At 44.3% G+C, this 19,294-nt stretch overlaps 1 protein-coding gene across 2 annotated transcripts in view; it reads left to right on the forward strand.

The window, feature by feature from the left end:
* KCNJ3 (potassium inwardly rectifying channel subfamily J member 3) overlaps window positions 1–19,294 on the forward strand; it is a 127,287-nt gene that overhangs the window by 14,687 nt on the left and 93,306 nt on the right. The window lies entirely within an intron of this gene.

Here is a 19,294-nt window from a genome sequence, read left to right on the forward strand (position 1 = left end):
TGGCCAGCAGAATGTTGATTAAAACGATGGTGTGATTGTTTGAGAAATGAAGCTTAAATCTTATAAAAGCGGTCTATGTCGGCTCATCCACGATAGGTATGTTAATGAGAGAACATTAGCTATCTGTCAAAACTGATCTTCGCTTGGGCAGATGTTGTGAACTCTGAAGGATGTGTGGTTATGCCTGTCCTTAGTAATTTTCTTTACATCTCCAGAAAGGTGATTTTGCTTTCTGGAAAGTCTGGACCAGACTTAAGATTGCTAGTTCTAAGCAACATCCTGAAATATCAAGCACACCAAAGAGCATGGCCTTAATGGGCAATCTTTAAAGAAAATCTATTCAAAAGAGATCCTATGGTATTTCACGTGATGTGGAAAATTAAAAAAAAAAAAAAGAGTTGGCCTTTTAGGGGGAAGATTTCTCACTGAGATGCAATTATGTGTATGCCTGGTGTAATTCTCATGGTGATGAATTTGTTGATAACATTTTCAGCATATCTTAGATCTGAACATTAAGGCTTGGCCAGCTTAACTACATTTTCAAACAATACCCAGCACTAATGGTTTAATCTTGTTTTTTGCATTTCACTGTATGATTTCATTTTGCCTCCCTTCTAGGTGGATTAAACAGCCACAGGCCTGATTTTTCTATTAATTTTACTGTAAGAAAAGTGAGAAGCTGTGGTTGGGGAAAGTAAGGTTAAAGTTAGAATAGACCCCAAGCATACAGGAGGCCCAATCTCCTTTCTCCTTCCCTATGTCCATCTGCAGGTTGATATATTAAAAGTGAAATTTCTGTGAAAACAGGTAAGTCTGCATGTATGCCAATATGCACAAGTAGAAGCCTCGGTATTTGGGAATGTAAAACATTGTTGGTGACCTGTCTCGGTGAATGAGAAAGTAATAAATCTGTTGTGTTCCTGAGGTAAGACGAGCATTATAACTATGAAATGGGGGAGAAAGTGAGCAATACATTGTGGACTGATAATACCGGATAAAACCAGGATTTACTTGGGGGTGGTTTGAGATCACATGAAGTTGAAATCTGTCCACACCTTGCTAGCTACAAACAGAAGGAAATCGAGTAATGTGAAAAGTCAGACTGGATGAGGAAAAGCATTAACATGAAAGCAACACTCCATAAAATGAGCTGAAGAGAGACTGAAAATGTGAGAAGCCAAAAGGGCAGTAGACAGATGAGATGGTACAGATGAGATAATGAATGGCTGGTAATGGATAAACAGAGGCCTGCAACAGGGACATTGAATAACTGAATGTAAACAAAGGAGAGTGGTGGACGTAGAAAAAAATACAATATTGATTTCTCTCCCAGTATTCACTTTGGATTTGTTCTCTCGGAAGGTTTTGCCCCCCGAAACAAGTTTTTCTTTTTAGGAACCGCCACTTCTATTTTTCACAGTGATGCGCTGAAGATGTTATCGGGAGAGCCATTTTCAAGTGTGGGATACTTTCCTGAGTTCTAAGCTAAATGCCCTTTGCCGCTTTGTCCAGGAGAGCTCTGCACCCTCCGGTCTAACTTGGTCCCAGTCCCAAAGGATAGAACGTGATTTAAAACTATGCATTTCTTTGACTCTGTCTGACCCGTGGAAGCGGTAGTGGGTGGTTACGTTCACTGGAGCAACCAACCGGCATGGGCTCAGGTTGGCTCTCTGAAAGAGTGCATGATTGGAGGCCTCTAATCTATGATTCCATGGCCTGTCCCAGAGGTGGTCTGATGGGTACGGCCCCCGATCGGCTCTATATCATCCTGTGTACTCAGAAGTGTCACGTAAGTGTCGCGCTTACCCCAGCCAGGCTAGCCCTTGAGTTGTTCTGGTGGAAGAAGAGGATAGTTAGAGCAACGGGAAACGTGATCTTGGCCTAGTGGAGAGACCACGGGTCCAAGAGGCAGAAGGTCATGGGTTCTTAATCCTAGCTCTGCCATTTGTCTGCTGTGTGACCTTGGGCAAGTCACCTAACTCCTCCGTGCCTCAATTACTTCATCTGTAAAATGGGGATTGAGACTCTGAGACCCATGTGGGACAGGGACCGTGTCCAACCTGATTCACTCGTATCCACCCCGGCACTTGATACAGTGGCTGGAACAAAGTAAAGGCTTAACAAATACCACAGTTATAATTATGATCGTGATGACTCAGGGTTCACTGGGATCCAGATGCTGCCCAGAAGGTAAGATTCCTCTCAGGTAAGGTATCCCTGGGATCGGAGGGGAAGGCTGGCACCAAGTAAGCCCGGCCATCATCGTGGTCCATACAGCAGTATCATCGCACCACCCACAGTTGTCTTGGTACTTTGTGCTGTCCCTTCTAAGGGTGAGGCTTGTGCTTCTGGCTGGGTTCTGTCACTCTTCGGGTCACTGAAGTTCATCGAGTTATTAGGCCTCATGGATCAAATCAGCCAGCACTAGGCAGATGAAAGAGCAGAGTTTTGTGTTCACAAGGTTCTGGGGACTACTTGTTTCAGTGGATTCTGGTGATGTGTTTATTAGAGAGAGAGAAAAAAATAGTTCTAATTCCAGTTTCCCCTTCAGTAATGGAAGCTACACTGGAAAATTCAACTGCACAAACAGAAACATTAGCATCTGCTCATTAGTTGAATTTAGGTAATTTGAAGCCGTGGTCTCTGTGGTGGTTTTTTTATTTTTTTTTTTTTTCCTTATGTGAACTTTGACTACTTGGGGGATGTCATTTCAGGCAGAATATTGCAGATTGTTATTCTGAATATTGTTTTCAGTTAAGAAATGCTTGAATTTTGAACATCTGTTGATTTACTGTGGAGCCCTAGGCAAGACACTTAAGCTCTCCATTTCATCATCTGTGAAGCGACGATGATAATGCTGACCTCACCGCCTTGGTGGCTGAGGTGATTAATTATCTTAATAACCTGAAAGTGCTAAATGTTATTGATAACCATAGTTTGAAGAAGGAAGCACACAGGGAGAGTTTGTTCTGGAGGGTACTCCAGACAAGCGTACTCTTCATTATTGAATATCTCCAAGTCGTCTATTTGGAAGTCACATTACATCAAAGAATGAACATAAGAAAGAAAAAATCAAGATGGAAAATACCCAAAAAGGAACACCGGACTCCTAAGCAGGCATCTGGGCCTCTCTGAGCTGTGAAAATATAAGGTCCTATGCTCAAGTTTATTTACTGGCAAGTGAAGGGTGCATTTGCCAATTCATGTAACTCTTCTAGTCAGTCCGTCAAACGTATTCATTGAGCACTTACTCTATGCAGAGCACCGTACTAACCACTTGGGAGACTATACAACAATAAACAGACACATTTCCTGCTCACGATGCACTTACAGATTGACTTGTACCTACCCCAGTGCTTAGAACAGTGCTTGATGCATAGTCAGCACTTAAGTACCATATTTAAAAAAAAACAAACCCCTCAATGCCAGTTTCTATTTTAGAATATGAGATTTCCAACATTCTTTCCCATACCCAGCTGTCTGACAAGCACCGCTGGCTACCCCTTGAGAGGAGGTTGCCCAGCGGGGCAGGAAATGGTGAGAAGGAACTGACCACTTTAATGAGAAGTAGCTACCACCTTTTATGCTTCTTAAACCCGTCTACTAATCCAACGTCTCCTGTTGGTCTAATTCCTCAACACAAAGAGGTAAAATATATTAGTTGTGATTGGTAAAATTTAGGATCAGGAAGAATAAACACAAACTCCAATTTGAATTTCACCAAACATATAAAACATTGCACCAGTCAAACTTTGAGCATTATGCCTTAGATTTCCGGAGCTCATTTAGCCGGGAAAACAAAACAAACGCGTGCAGATATTTTCCATTCGTTCCGTCGCTGTAGTAATCTAAAATTCAATCAGAGGTCCTCAATTTTGATCTGATTAGTTTTAAGAATTGCTTTTTTCACCTTGTCACTTTCGACCTGATAGGTTTCCGAGGAGCTTGCCTCATCATAAGAGGGAGAGATTTGAGCTCCCTGGTTTGATGCATTACTCTAAGGCCAGACATTCCCATTATACCGTAGAAAGGTATTCTTTGCCTCTAGTCTCTTGTGTACTTAAATCTTAGGTTGTCTTGTAGCCCTAATGTAATTTTAAGAACGGGCCAGCTTTGAAGGATCAAAATCGTTAGCCTTCCATTTGTGGGATTAAAATCGTATTTACAGCTGGCTTCGGTGGACTGACAGGGCCACTTACCGAACGGGTACTTGAGTTAAAAGAGCGGCACCTTCTTTCCTGGGAACTCATCATCTCACTGATGAACGCCGTATTTTCCGCTGGGCCACACTGGTGATGCGAATGGGTCTTTTTTTTAACCCCACACCTGTGGTCTGACAGAAGGAGAGGAATGCAAATTTAGAGTTAGAGTTCCTCAGAGGAGAGCATTTCTCTTGTCATTTGAATTTTTCTCACCCTGGCGCCCTGCAGGACCCAGGCCATTAGCAGACTAACTGGGCCTCCAGAGCCTTGGAGCCCACTGAAGGTAGTGGCCCGGTTTGGTGACCCTCGCATTTGCACCTCTCTGATCTCCTTGTTCCTCCCCGGGTGGCCGCCACCTTTCAGAATAATCGCCCAGTGGCGCAGAATGTCTGTCCGGTTGAACGGTTTAGCAGCCGAAGCAAATAGCTGTTCTGATCTGTTTCTCTTGAAACATCTCAAAGTAATCCCCATTTGCTTTCCGGGGCGATATTTATCAGGCATCCAGAGTTCCCCAGTTGTACGCAAGTCTTCCCTGTTTGTCTTGGAGAGACAGCTTGTCAGATCTGTTGCTTGTCAGCCATTTTAGAATCATCGTGGAATTTCTCCCGCCCTTGTTTCTCTCCACGGCACTTTTGGCCCAAATCAGTTTTCAGAAAATACTTCTTGATCATTGGTATTCATTGAGTGCTTACTAAATGCAGAGTACCATATCAAGCATTTGGGAGAGTACGCTATAACACAGTTGGTAGACAGAGTTGGCATTGATGTCTGTCTGCCCCTCTAGACTCTAGGCTTGTTGTGGACAGGGAATGTGTCTACCATGTCTGTTATATTGCACTCTCCTAAACACTTAGTACAGTGAGCTGCACACAGTAAGCACTCAATAAATACGATCGATTGGGAAGAAGAGCCCTAGATGGGGCTGAGAGTGGGTGGTAGGGCTTCCTGTTGCTTTAAATTATAATAATGATGATATTCGTTAAGTGCTTACTAGTCATTCATTCATTCAATAGTATTTATTGAGCGCTTACTGTGTGCAGAGCACTGTTCTAAGCACTTGGAATGTACAAATTGGTAACAGATAGAGACAGTCCCTGCCCTTTGACGGGCTTACAGTCTAATGTGCCAAGCACTGTTCTGAGTGCTAGGAGAGATACAGGGTAGTCAGGTTGTCTCATGTGGGGCTCACACTTTTAATCCCCATTTTACAGATGAGGTAACTGAGGCACAGAGAAGTTAAATGAGTTGCCCGACGTCATGCAGCAGACGAGTGGCGAAGGCGGGATCAGAACCCACGTCTTCTGACTCGCAAGCCTGTGCTCTATCAAGCACTGAAGTCTAATGGACAGAGCACCGGCCTGGGTGTCAGAGAACATGAGTTCTAAACCCAACTCCCATTTGCCTACTGGGTGAACTTGGGCAAAGCACTTCACTTCTCTGTGCCTCCGTTTCTTCATCTGTTCTCCCTCCTACCTAAACTGTGAGGAACCCTAGGCATTGTAGGCTTCTCCAGGAAACTTGGATAAATACTCCCATTCTGAGCAAGGAGCGGTCTTAGAGGCTCATTTACTCCCAATTCTCTGTTCTCGTACCCTTCTCCCTCCAAATCCCAGCAAGCCCCAGGTAGCATACGGTGCTATCGCACAGCAGAAGACTCTGCAGAAATATGATAGATGGATCATTTTTTCCAAAACAGACATCCTTTCTCTTTGACCAAGCCATGCTTATGAGCCCATGACATATCTCTTAGGGTACCCTTTACCTGAAGGGTAGCTAATTTATATTAAAACCTCTCCAAAAAAACAGTGCCGTTTCAATCGTCAGTCAAAGACAGAATTGTCCAAACCATTTAAAAAGACCTTTTCATGTGACACAGCAAGTGCCTAGGACTCCTAAAATATAGGCCCTTTAGGAGGTGCATTCATTCAGTCGTATTTATGGAGTGGTGACTGTGTGCGGAGCACTGTGCTAAGCACTTTAGTACAATTCAGCGGCAAATAGAGACAATCCCTGCCCACAACAGGTTTACAGTCTATGAGGTTCCATGGACATCAGTTAGATCATCATAACAGAAAAGAATGGTTGTCTGACAATCCAGAACATACATCTTGCACCCAGGCAAATATCAAGGGCATTGTGAAAATATGGCTCACAGCATATCACACTGTACCGTGCTGAAGGTGCAGCTGATAAATAAAGATGGAACCCGTTTGCCTTTCTTACAAGTGGGTTTCCCTATGAGAAATGGCTCAGTCCCGGGCTCAGAAGATTTCCATTTTTCTTGGTTCATACACCGAGTTACTTCAGGAAAATCTTCTAAGCTTCAGAGCACTATTTTACACACCCATAAAATCAGGATCATATCTCTTCCTGTCTAGCTCAGTATGCAGGGGTGCACATTAAAGAAGACTGTCTTTGAATATGTAGAGGATCTTGGAGAAAAAAAGCCCTCTGGTATTACAGGGTGCCATTTTCAGTCGAGGCAATGCGATATCATAAACACTGGCTAGGAAATCAGTGAGGGGCGGGAGTATGAATTGAACCACAGCCATTTATCATCATAACCAAGAAAAGGATGTGATGGCTTCTGGGTGAAGCTACAAATATAAAGGTCAAACAGAGAGTTTAGTGTCTTCAACTGACAGAGAAGCCTACCGATAATGACAGTTTCTGCACAAGCATTAGTAGTTAGCTAGGACACCGTCTTCCCTGATGTTGTGTTGTACACCTGGCATTTTAAAGGAGCTGATCAGAATTATCTCAGAGGGAGATTCCTACTCACCGTAAGTCACGCGAATTCACCATGTTTGCCCCTTCCTCCGAGAAGCGTGATGAAAAGTCCTGTTTGAAGTGCCTGAGGTTTCACGAGTCTCCTGTGCTTTGACATGTCAGAGGGAGAGTGATAATTGTGGCTTGTCACTCTGTCCCCCTTGTCTACCCCAAGAGACACCCGAGGAGACTGTGTGTTATCTTTATTGAGTTCATGCAAGGATGCGCACGTAGCATTTTTCTCTGTGGGTCACGGGCCGAGGGGGCGTTCTCATAATCGTCCCTCTGGAGCTGCATTCTAGTCCGCCCTTGGATAGGCGGCAATACCAAGATGATAACTTGTTAAATATTAATCTATTGAAAATGATAAAATGATACCTCTGAGATGACCCTGGCATTACATTGCATTCCAACATGGGAATGTTCTCATATCATTATTCAAAAAGGGTAAGAAAAACAAGTCATTATAATAAGAGGTATTAAGAAAAGGAAAGAATAAAGAAAAAACTCAAAATGGTGCATTTTAGAACTTTCAGGCAACTGTAGTACTAAGTGTACAAATGTTTAATCAATTAATGGTATTGGTTGAGTGCTTACCGTGTGCAGAGCACTGTACTAAGCCCTTGAGAGTTACACGACAAGAGGGTTGGTAGACATGTTCCTTGTCCTCATGGAGCTTATTGTGTTAAAACAACACACGTGCATGGGAATGGACCCCGCTCTATTTTCTTTCATCTTGCAGGCTCACTTCTTTGAGTACCATTTGCGAAGGCTTCTATAGTGGTACCCAGGGAAAATTCAAATTTCGATGAAGAGAATTCTGATGTCTCTAACCCCTAACCTTTAGTCCCCAACTCGTCGCATTACGTTATAGTGGTGTCGCGTAGCTTTCTTTTTGTCTACAGCTTCGGTGCCGTTTATTTTGTTATTGTCATGTCCCAGCTTCAGCATCGTAATGCTCATGAAATCAGTCAATCAAAGCCGACGGTCAGGAGCGTTTGCCTGATGTGGAGAGGAGTGGGAAGGCAGATGTGCGTGGCACAAAGTTTTCAGGAAAACGAGCTAGTAGTTAGTCAAAGAGACATTGACTGCGCTTCTCTAAAAGGTCTTCAGACAAAAAGTGTTCCTCAGTCACCCTCATCACTTGGCGGCTGTGTGACTGTGGGCAAGTCACTTAACTTCTCTGTGCCTCAGTGACCTCATCTGTAAAATGGGGATTGACTGTGAGCCCCACGTGGGACAACCTGATGACCCTGTAGCCACCCCAGCGCTTAGAACGGCGCTCTGAGCATAGTAAGCGCTCAACAAATACCAACGTTATTATTATGAGGGTAGGATTTTCAACCTGTGTTTTCGTAGAGCAGCAGCCTGGTGTAGTGGATAGAGCATGGGCCTGGGAGTCAGAAGGTCATGGGTTCTAATTCCAGCTCTGTCATTTGTCTGCTGTGTGACCTTGGACGAGTCACTTCCCTTCCTCTGTGCCTCAGTTATCTCTTCTGTAAAATGGAGTTTGAGACTCTGAGACCCACACGGAACAGGGACTCTGTACAACCTGATTTGCTTGTATCCTCCCCGGTGCTAAGTACGGTGCTTGGCACATAGTAAGTGCTTCACACATACCCCAACTATCGTGATTATCATCTGGTCCTCAGAGGAGATGGCTCAGGCAGGTTCGGCGATTGCGAGCTTTCAACCTCCCCAGATTCCCATTGACTCTTCAGGTTGAAGATCGTTTTGTGGTAATGTAAGGAAAGTGGAGGTAGACGGCAATATCCTCCAGTCCATACTTGACTCTACATTATGAATTATGGACTGGACACGTGGAGGTCTCAGAGGCGGCTGACGCTTTCCATTCATTTCTCCGTATTAAATGATATTGGCCGCCAGAGTGACTGTTAAGCGGTCTTAATTATATAGCTGTCACTGGTTGAAAGACAAGGTTACTTACAGAAGGCTTTATCCCTAGGTGAGATTGTGGTAGGATAGATCAGTGAGAGACTATGGATGCCTCCTCCTCTCTGCACACCGATGAAAACCATGTATTCGTTCATTCAGTAGTATTTATTGAGCGCTTACTATGTGCAGAGCACTGTACTAAGAGCTTGGAATGTACAAATCGGTAACAGATAGAGACGGTCCCTGCCCTTTGACGGGCGCACAGTTCCTGTGCCAACTGCTATGCGAAGCAAGTCCCAGGAGTCAGAAGGACCTGAGTTCCAATCCACCCCCGCCACTTTGCTGGGTGACCGTGGGCAAGTTACTTAACTTCTCGGTGTCTCAGTTCCCTCGTCTGTAAGATGGGGATTGAGACTATAAGCCCCACGTGGGACATGGACTTTGTCCAACCTGAGATGGAGCGTGGCTCAGTGGAAAGAGCACGGGCTTGCGAATCAGAGGTCATGAGTTCGAATCCCAGCTCCGCCACTTGTCAGCTGTGTGACTGGGGGCAAGCCGCTTCACTCCTCGGTGCCTCCGTTACCTCATCTGTAAAATGGGGGTTAACTGTGAGGCTCACGTGGGACAACCCAATTACCCTGTATCTACCCCAGCTCTTAGAACAGTGCTTGGCACATAGTAAGGGCTTAACAAATACCAACATTATTATTATTATTACTGATTAGCTCGTACCTACACCAGTGCTTAGTACAGTGTCTGGAACCTAGGATGTGCTTACCAAATAGCATAATAACAGTTATGGTTCCTCTCCTCCAGGAGCTTGCATTCTAAAAGCAAGACGGAAATATCTGTGCTCTCAGAAGAGGGAGTGCATTTCACTTCAGACGGTTGTTGGCTAATAAAATAGAGATAACATATTTATCGGTCCTCAGTCTCAGGAGGGAATTTGCAGAGAAGAATGCTTCCATTTTTCTTCCGTTCATCCAGTCCTCTCTGGTCTCGGTAGCACCCTTTCTGCTGCATTTGAAAAGAAATTTAATCATTTGTTTGGGCCAAATTTCTACATTATTACCTATGATCGTAGAGCTTAGAATAGCTAGAAAGAATGGATCTTTGCATAAATATCGTTGCTCCTTTTTTGCCAAAGAAAAGAACCATTTTGAGAGGAAAAAGAGAAAACATGACAGACCGTAGAAACTAGGAAAGAGATCACTCATTCAACCCAAACAAAAACAGAAGGCACTTTATTGCGCAGCCAACAATTACCTCAGAGTGGCGTTTTAAAGTACTGAGTAAAATTGCCCTTGTGAGTTCAAGTGTGGCAGAAATTTTCATTAGGTTTTTTTGTGTGAAATGTATTCCGGTTAATTGGTATCACTGAACCCTTGATTTGCGAAAATGAAAAATGCAGTTTTAGAAACCTTCCATTTTCTCATGTCTGGGTAATCTGGATTTGTGTTCTGAGACGGGGTTAGAAGTTCATCGGAAGAGAAAACGAAGGTGACAGTGGGAGGAACAAATTGAAATTTTATAAGTGTGGCATATAAGTGTGGAAACTAGAAAAATGGCAAATGCACATATTATAAGAAGGACTAACTAACTTTCATATGGGTTATTAAAATAAAAAGATTCAATTAATGCAGTCAAAACCATGTGCCTGAAATCTGAAACTTTTTTTTTCATCTTTTATTCAGATGAACATATTTGAGTTCAACTGTGGGAGTCAACAGTTTGAAATGGTAGCTGGACAATACTGTTTTAATACTGTCAATTCTGAGAATTCTGAAAATCAAACAATCTAATTAGGCATACCTTTCAGGTCGGCCATCATCACTCTTTAGGGAAGTGAGTAGCTGACCAGTGCTCAAGGACATCAAGTCCAGTGTCTTCTCTATTAATTATTGGCTTATGAAGCAGGGATAGGGGACAGTGGAAAATGACCACGGCGAATGGGGTGGGAATACGATGGCACTATCCTGTTTATTAATAATAATAATGATGATTACTATTATGGTATTTAAGTGCTTAAAATATACCGAGCACTGTTCTAATCACAGTGATGGGGTAGATACGAGATAGTCATTCATTCAATTACATTTATTGAGTGCTTACTGTTTGCACAGCAGTGTACTAAGCGCTTGGGAAAGTACAATAGAGCAATAGAGAGAGACGATCTCTGCCCACCACCAAGCTCACAGTCTAGAGAGGGAGAGACAGCATTGTAAATAAATCAAATGACAGATATGTACGTACGTGCGGTGGGGCAGGGAGGGGGGAAGAGCAGAGTGAGTCAGGGTGACACAGAAGGGAGTGGAAGAGGAGAAAAGTAATCAGGTTGGGCACATTTCCTTGTCCCACTTGGGGCTCACAGTCTTAATTCCCATTTTACAGATGAGGCAACTGAGGCACAGGGAAGTTAAGTGACTTGCCCAAGGTGATACAGCAGACAAGTGGCAAAGCCAGGATTAGAACCCACATCCTTTGACTCCTAACCCCGTGCGCTTGCCACTAGGCCATGCAGCTTCCCAACTGGTTTAACGACCAGATAGTGTCATTGTATATATTTTTATTACCCTATTTATTTTGTCAATGAGATGTCCATCCCCTTGATTCTATTTATTGCTATTGTTTTTGTCCGTCTCCCCCGATTAGACTGTAAGCTCATCAGTGGGCAGGGACTGCCTCCATCTGTTGCCGAATTGTACGTTCCAAGCGCTTAGTACAGAGCTCTGCACATAGTAAGCGCTCAATAAATACTATTGAATGAATGTATGAATTTAGTTATCGAGTATCAAAGAAGTCAAGAAGGACTTTGAACAGCGGAAGCTTGGTTGATCCCAAGAAACAGTTCGCCAGTTCTCCAGCGGAAATGAATCCTTAGAAGTAGTTCTAATTGCCAAGTGTCTGCTGTGTGACCTTTGGCAAGTCACTTAACTTCTCTGTGCCTCAGTTACCTTATCTGTAACTCCTATTCCCTCCTACTTAGGCTGAGAGCCCCATCTGGGACAGGGACTACATCCAACCTGATTAACCTATATCTACCCTAGTGCTTAGAACAGTGCTTGGCACATAGCATGTGCTTAACAAGTATTATATTATTATGATTTCTTCCTCATGTGATTTATTTTAATGCTCTCCCACTAGGTCGTGAGCTTCTGGAGAGAAAGGATCTTGTCTAGAAACAGTACGGCGTGCTCCCAAGTGCTCAGTACGGTGCTCTCCGCACAGGAAGCACTCAATAAATGCCACTGATTGATTAAGCTCGGAGAGAAGGAAGTGATTATTGGGGTAGTGATTTGTACAACATCGCTTAGGCTTTCTTGCCCATTTCCGAATGCAACAGACCAGAAGACGGGGTCGGAAGGCTATGCAGTTTAAAGTGCACTTAGTACTTTTTCTGTACCGTACCCAATTATGGCCATAGTGATCTCAGCCTAACCCAATTAAGCGGACGTAATGAAGGTCCCTTGATGTGGAACTTTTTATAAGTGGTTCAATTTGTATTTAAAGGTCATCAAAAATGATGGAAATGGGAAAGTAATGATTAGGTCACATTGCCAATCAGACTACCGTGCTAGTCCCTGCTGATCTGGAGAGGGTCTAATGACTCATAGGCTGGCACTTTTTACTGCTGCCTGTGGCAGAGTTTTCTGAAGTCGAATGCAGTGGGCCTTATTTTTTTATAATGATTTTGATATTCTAAAGTTTCCTTTGAATTTGACCTCTATGTTGAGTCGAGTGAAGTGAAAGTTCCCTGCCATTTTGCTCGTATTCCTCAAATCTTTTCCGACGATCACATTCCTTCTTAGTCATGGTTGAGTCAATCTGTGCCGTCTGCTGCTTCTGCTTTCTCCCCTTCTCCCCACCAAACACAGACACACACACACACACACACACACACACACACACTCCACCATCCTCGTTCTTTACTGAGTCTCCATTCCGTTTGAGGACCTGGTTCTGACGCTGCCTCTGTCAAATGTATTTATTGAGCGCTTATCAGGGTCAGAGCACTCTACTTAGTGCTTGGAAGGAACAATTTAGCAACAGATAGAGACAATCCCTACCCAACAACGGGCCTCCAAAGGTGTCTGACGATGAGGGTGACGATAGGCTCTGGTTGGGAATGATGGATGAGCTTCGGTGCTGAAAGTTCAGGACGGCGAAGTTGCGGGAAAGAATTGATTGGAGTACCACTGCGGGACCTGGGGCAGGTAAAGAGAGTCCTCTAGATTGTAGGATTGCCCTCCAATAATAATAATTGATAATAATTATGGCATCTGTTAAGTGCTTGCTATGTGCCAGGCACTGTACTAAGCACTGTGGTGGATACGAGCAAATAGGTTTGAACACAGTCCCCGTCCCACATAGGGCTCACGGTCTCGGTCTCTATTTTACAGATGAGGTAAGTGAGGCACAGAGGAGTGAAGCGACTTGCCCAAGGTCACACAGCAGACAAGTGGCGGAGCCGGGCTCGTCCTTCTGACTGTTAGCTCGCTGTGGTCGGGGAATGTATCTGTTATATTTTTATATTGTACTCTCCCAAGTGCTGAATGTAGTGTTCTGCACACGGTAAGCCTGTGTCAGTCTGATTTCTTTCCGCAGAGTGTTAAGAATCGCTACCAGCTCTGTTCTAGTGTACCCTCCCAGACGCTTTGTACAGTGCTCTGCACACAGCAAGTGCTGGATGAACATGACTGATAATGTTGCCGATTGCAGGCACTGGGTGGCAGGGAAAGGATCTAGTTCACTTTGTGTAACGTGCCACGTTGTCCCATGTAATAATCATTATAACTCTGGTATTTAAGTGCTTACTACGTGCCAAGCACTATACTAAGCACTGGAAGGAATACAAGTAAATCGGGTTGGACACGGTCCCTGTCCCACATCGGGCTCGCAGTCTCGATCCCCATTTTGCCGATGAGGTGACGGAGGCCCAGAGAAGTAAGTGACTTGGCCAAGGTCCCACGGCAGACAAGTGGCAGAGCTGGGATTAGAAATGTCCTTCTGACTCTCAGGCCCGTGCTCTATCCACTAGGCCATGCCGTTTCTCTTGGATGCTGGCTACATTCATTCAGTAGTATTTATTGAGCGCTTCCTATGTGCAGAGCACTGCACTAAGCGCTTGGAATGAACAAGTCGGCAACAGATAGAGACGGTCCCTGCCGTTTGACGGGCTTACGGTCTAATCGGGGGAGACGGGCAGACGAGAACGATGGCGATAAATAGAGTCGAGGGGAAGAACATCTCGTAAAAGCAATGGCAACTAAATAGAATCAAGGCGATGTACATTTCATTAACAAAATAAATAGGGTAAACTAGATATGATGACACGATCAAGTCAAGTGTCAAGGTGGCCCCTTCTCGGTTCCTAGAATCCCTCTGACTTCTTCCGTCTCTTGGTAGGTCTCTTGTTTCATTTCGCTTACATCCTCCGATCACGGTCTGTTTGAATCGATAGTTCGGGGATGCAGCATGCCCAGGCCTGTTAAGTCAGCTCTGTGGCACCCTCCCCGATCTCTTCCATAATATGGCAATTAGATCCAATTAGATTGCAGACTAATTTAGCATGCTACGTTCTTGTGAACCGTAGCCTGGTGTGAGGTTTTTCTTCCATTTTGGTTTGCTTGGAATCATGCAATTTCAAAGACACTTTACTCATACTAATACTATTACTGGCTTTCTGTTGGTAAACATCAGTCAGTACCAGGTTTACTTTCCATCGGTCAGTGGTATTCCATGAGCGCTTACTGTGTGCCGAGCACTATACTAGAAGCTTAGAGGAGAGAACAATAGAGTTGACAGAAATAAAGTCTGCTCACAAGGAGCTCACGGCCTAGAAGGGGAGCCAGACAGGACAGTAAATTATTGATGGGGGAATGGGTGACTATAAAGACGTACATAAGAGCCGGGAGACTTGGGGAGAGAAGATCGTGAGCTCGTTAGGGGCAGGGAGTGTGTCTGCTTATCATCACACTGTTCTATTCAAGTTCTTAGCACCGTGCCCTGCGCACGGTAAGCGCTCAATAAAAAGGAATGAATGAAGTATTCAGTTCTTCAGGGATACGGACCCAAGTGCATAGACAACGGGGAGAAATGAGGGCCTCGTTGGGGAAGATCTCTTGGAGGAGGTGTGATTTTAGTAGGGCTGTGAAGGTGGGGAGAGCGGTAGACTGTAGGATAGGAAGGAGGAGAGAGTTTCAGGCCCAAGGGAGGGCACGGATAGAGGGTCGGCAGGGAGGCAGGCGAGCTGGAGATAAAGGGCATAGTCTGCTTTTAAGGATCCCCACTGTTCTGACCTGAGACTTAGAAGCATATTATTTGAGCACGCCAATTTCTATATGTAATCAATTAGCAAATCTGCAGTCCTCCGAAGCCCCATCTCTATCTGCGACCAGGTCACGATGTAGGACTCTTAACGCTTTCGCCGTTCACCCTGAAGTGGATTTGGCCAGAGGGTTTCCAGGGGACGGTGTTCAGGTTTCCAAGTGTTTTTTCAGTTCTTTTTTCTTAGCAGCCTCACTAACCAGGACTTTTTTTCCTGGACTAATTACCCAGGACTTTTTTCCATCCTGCTAAAGACAATTTTTGAATACATCATTTAGTAGGCTTGTTTGAGCTGCTCTCACCAGCTCCGCATTAATTCAGACTATCGTGGCTCAGTCAGTCCATTTAAGTGACATGGGTTTAAACCAGGGGGCCTGGTTAGGCAGCCGAGATACCGTGGGTCTCTAAATGATCGAGTAGACGGAAATCATTTTTGTAACCAGGGGAAAAAGCAGAATCGGCAAGGGGATTTTCTAGAAGTAGTAGTAATTGAGTGCGCATTGTGGGTGGGGTGAATTATGCTAGCCTTGGTCCTGTGTAGAAAGGATTTAGCTTCTTGATGTGACTACCTGGACAGTGCTGAAATGGCGATTAATGATGGAAGTGGAAGGCGTCTTACTAATTTACAATTCATTTAAATCTCGAGATGTTGCCAGGACTGATAAGGGTTGGCCAATATCTACAATGGCCAACTGGACTGGCCAAAACCCCCAATAATACTTGAGGTATTTAAGCAGTTTCTAAGTGGCAGTAATAATAATAGTGGTATTTAAGTGCTTACTATGTGCCAGATGCTCAACTAAGCGCTGGGATAGATATAAGATAATAGGGTCAGATACAGTCCCTGTCCCACACAGGGCTCACATTCTTTGTTCCCATTTTACAGATGATGTAACTGAGGCACAGAGAAGTTAAGTGATTGCCCAGGTCACACGCCAGACAAGTGACAGAGCTGGGATTAGAACCCAGGTCCTCTGACTCCCAACCCCATGCTCTTTCCATTAGTCCATCCCGCTTCTCTGTCATACCAAGGTATCAGACTAAGTACTGTGATAAATGTAAGATAATCAAATCAGTCCCTGTCTCACAGTGGACTCACAATCTGATGGGGAAGGAGAACACGTATTGAATCTCCATTTGACAGGGGAGGAGCTGAGGCTCAGAGAAGTTAAGTGTCTGGGCACAGGGCAAACAAGTGGCCCAGCTGAGATTAGAAATCAGGTCTCTTGTCTCCCAAACCAGGGGTCTTTCCAATCGAGCACACCATATTTTTCCAAAATATATGTCAAATGATCGGTGACACCAGTTTCCATTAGACCAGTAGATTATAGTCTCCTCAAGGGCAGTGATCAGCACTGCAGGACTTATGTACATATCTTTAAATTATATATTATAAATTACTTATTCATATTAATGTCTCTCTCGCCCTCTAGACTGTAAATCTGTTACGGGCAGGGAAAGCGTTTGCTAATTCTGTTGTATTGTACTCTCCCAAGGGCTTATTACTGTGCTTTGTGCACAACAGGCAATCCATAAACACTGATTATCGTTAAATTTACCTGACATATAGATATTAGGCAATCAGGGACAGGAGGAAATGATCATAAGGAACAGGGGTAGTAGTCATTGGGGCAAGGGTCTGCTCCCTCCTTCCCCCAACCCGGAAGGTGAAGCTCATAGCCTCAAGGATTTGCTTATTCAATCTTTGTTGTCTTGCCGGCCTGTTTGCCTCTCTAAATCCTTAACGCTTTTAATTAAGGCCGTCTGCGGCATTCTTATAATCCGTGGACCTGAACCCGCAGAAGAGGCTAAAGATTGTGGTTATAGATTAAGCCCTCCCTGCCCTGACCCCAACATAGGGATTTGTCAAATCTGTGCTCGAGGCGCTGAAATCGCTGGGCTAAATAGATGTAATAGCTTCAGCTGGGAAGAGGTCAAGAAGCAAGCCTCAATAATATCTCTGGATTATTCTAACTCGTTGGTTATCCCATTTTACTTGAAAATCTGGAGCAATGGGATCATTTCCCCTTTTAAGTGAGGGAGGGTCATAAACTCCACACAGTTTTACATCTATTTTCTCAGAATCCTAATATCCCCAATTTAAGAACTCTGACACTCCTCAGAAGTTGCTTAAATTGCACAGGAAAGGAACCACTCAAGACCTGTTGGGTTTTTTGAGCCTCCCAGTTCCGAGCACAGCCTTCCCAGTTCATAGAGTTGCTTGAGGGCAAGCGAACTGGTAGAGGGGCTCTCCGATCCTCCTCCTCCTCTGCTTATAATGCAGCTTGACATTTTTGAGGAAGAATGCATTGTTGCAGTGGAGTAGAAGCACGCGATGTGAAAGGCACCTTTAAGTTTCAAATCTAGATCAACACATTCGAGGCTGGACCTCTGGACAAGCTGACGTTATAGGTTGGCTAGGGGAAGGAGCAACGTGGCCTAGTGGAAAGAACACGGGCCTGGGATTCAGAGGACCTGGGTTCTAATCCTGACTCTGCCACTTGTGTGCTGTGTGACTCTAGGCAAGTCCCTTAAATTCTCCGTGCATCAGTTTCCTCATGTGAAATGGGCATCCAATTACTGTTTTTCCTCCTACTTGGCCTGTGAGCCCCACATGGGACAGGTACTGAATCTACCCCAGTGCTTAGTACACTGCTTGGCGCATACTAAGTGCTTAAGAAATATTACAAAATGAAGACGGAAGCAGACTCTTACCAAAATGACTGTCAAGTTTTTTGTACGATCATCATCTCCTGCCCTGATGTCCTAATATCTTTGTGCCTGACAAACATAAGGATTTGGGTGGATTTCTTCCGACCTAACCCCCAGCTCAAACTTCTACATGCCTGGTCTCTGGGCAACCATGGACTACACACTTTGGCCTCTACCCCAAGACCACCGGAACTTACAGGGCCAAGGGTGGGCTACCATTTTCAGTGGGAGACTCCATCCGCAATCGTGTTAGGCTACTCAAGGCATCCTTCCTTTCAGGTGAAATCACCTGTCAGCAGTCATATTTAATGGGCCATAAAGCCACATCAAGGTCTGAAATGGGGAGTACAGAATCATCTCAATATAATGGGAGGTGGGATGGCCTAGTGGAAAGACCTTGGGTCTAGCGGTCAGGCCCGATTTCTAGTCCCCATTCTAAATCTTTCCTCCTGTATGACCTTAGGCAATTCATGAAGCTGCTCTCTGCCTCAGTTTCCTCATCTGTAAAATGGGTGTAAGGTGCTTTCTGTGTTCTATGTGAGTCAGAGAATGTGTCTACATAACCTTGTATGTCTTTCATGGTCAGCAAATAGTAAGTACTTAACTAATGCCATTATTTGTATTTGACTTTGATTTTCATTAAAGCATTTGCTTCCCCTTAGAAACTCCAGTTTCTTCCCTGCCATCACCAAATTTGAAGCCATAAGCATCAAAGCAACTACAAAATAAACTTCCCCTATAATGGGGTTTGCCTAGTAGTGAAGGGAGAATTTTTTTTTCCTCAGTATCTTGGAGTTTGGCTATAATCATGCAGTAAAAAATTGCTTCAAATAAGTTACTATTTACCTGCAGTGCCAAATCTTTAATGTGGGCCCACTAGAGACCTGTCTCCTCCCCATGTAAAATGTGGTGCCGTTGAGCCGGTGCAATTGGAAAAATTAAAAACTGGAGACCATTCTGAAGTAATTTAGCATCTGTTTTGTGTTTTGTTGTTGGAGGAACTAATGAATGCATTAATAATAATGATGAGCTTAGCGGAGAATACCCAGATGCACTGCTTCATGTAAGCAGATTTGCAACATGCTATGACAAATCTGCTTCACCTGGAGGAATTCTTGCAACCAAGGGGACTAAGTTGCAGTTGCTGCTTTTTCGCTGTCTTGTGAGGAAACAAATGAACAGGGCAGGGACATAGAATAGGACTTTTAAGCTCATTTCTGACCAGCCCATTGATGAGAGAGGGATAGAAAGAAAAAGCATCGTGGGGAGGAGGAAAAGAGAGAAGGGGGAGAAAATGCAAGAAAAGGGAGAGGAACAGTAAACAGGGAAGTGAGAAGCAAGATGGAGAAGGTGAGCCCAAACTCTGTTGGACCAGGTTCAATCTTCTT

Source organism: Ornithorhynchus anatinus, chromosome 9, assembly GCF_004115215.2.
Source record: "Ornithorhynchus anatinus isolate Pmale09 chromosome 9, mOrnAna1.pri.v4, whole genome shotgun sequence".
Classification (NCBI taxonomy): Eukaryota; Metazoa; Chordata; class Mammalia; order Monotremata; family Ornithorhynchidae; genus Ornithorhynchus; species Ornithorhynchus anatinus.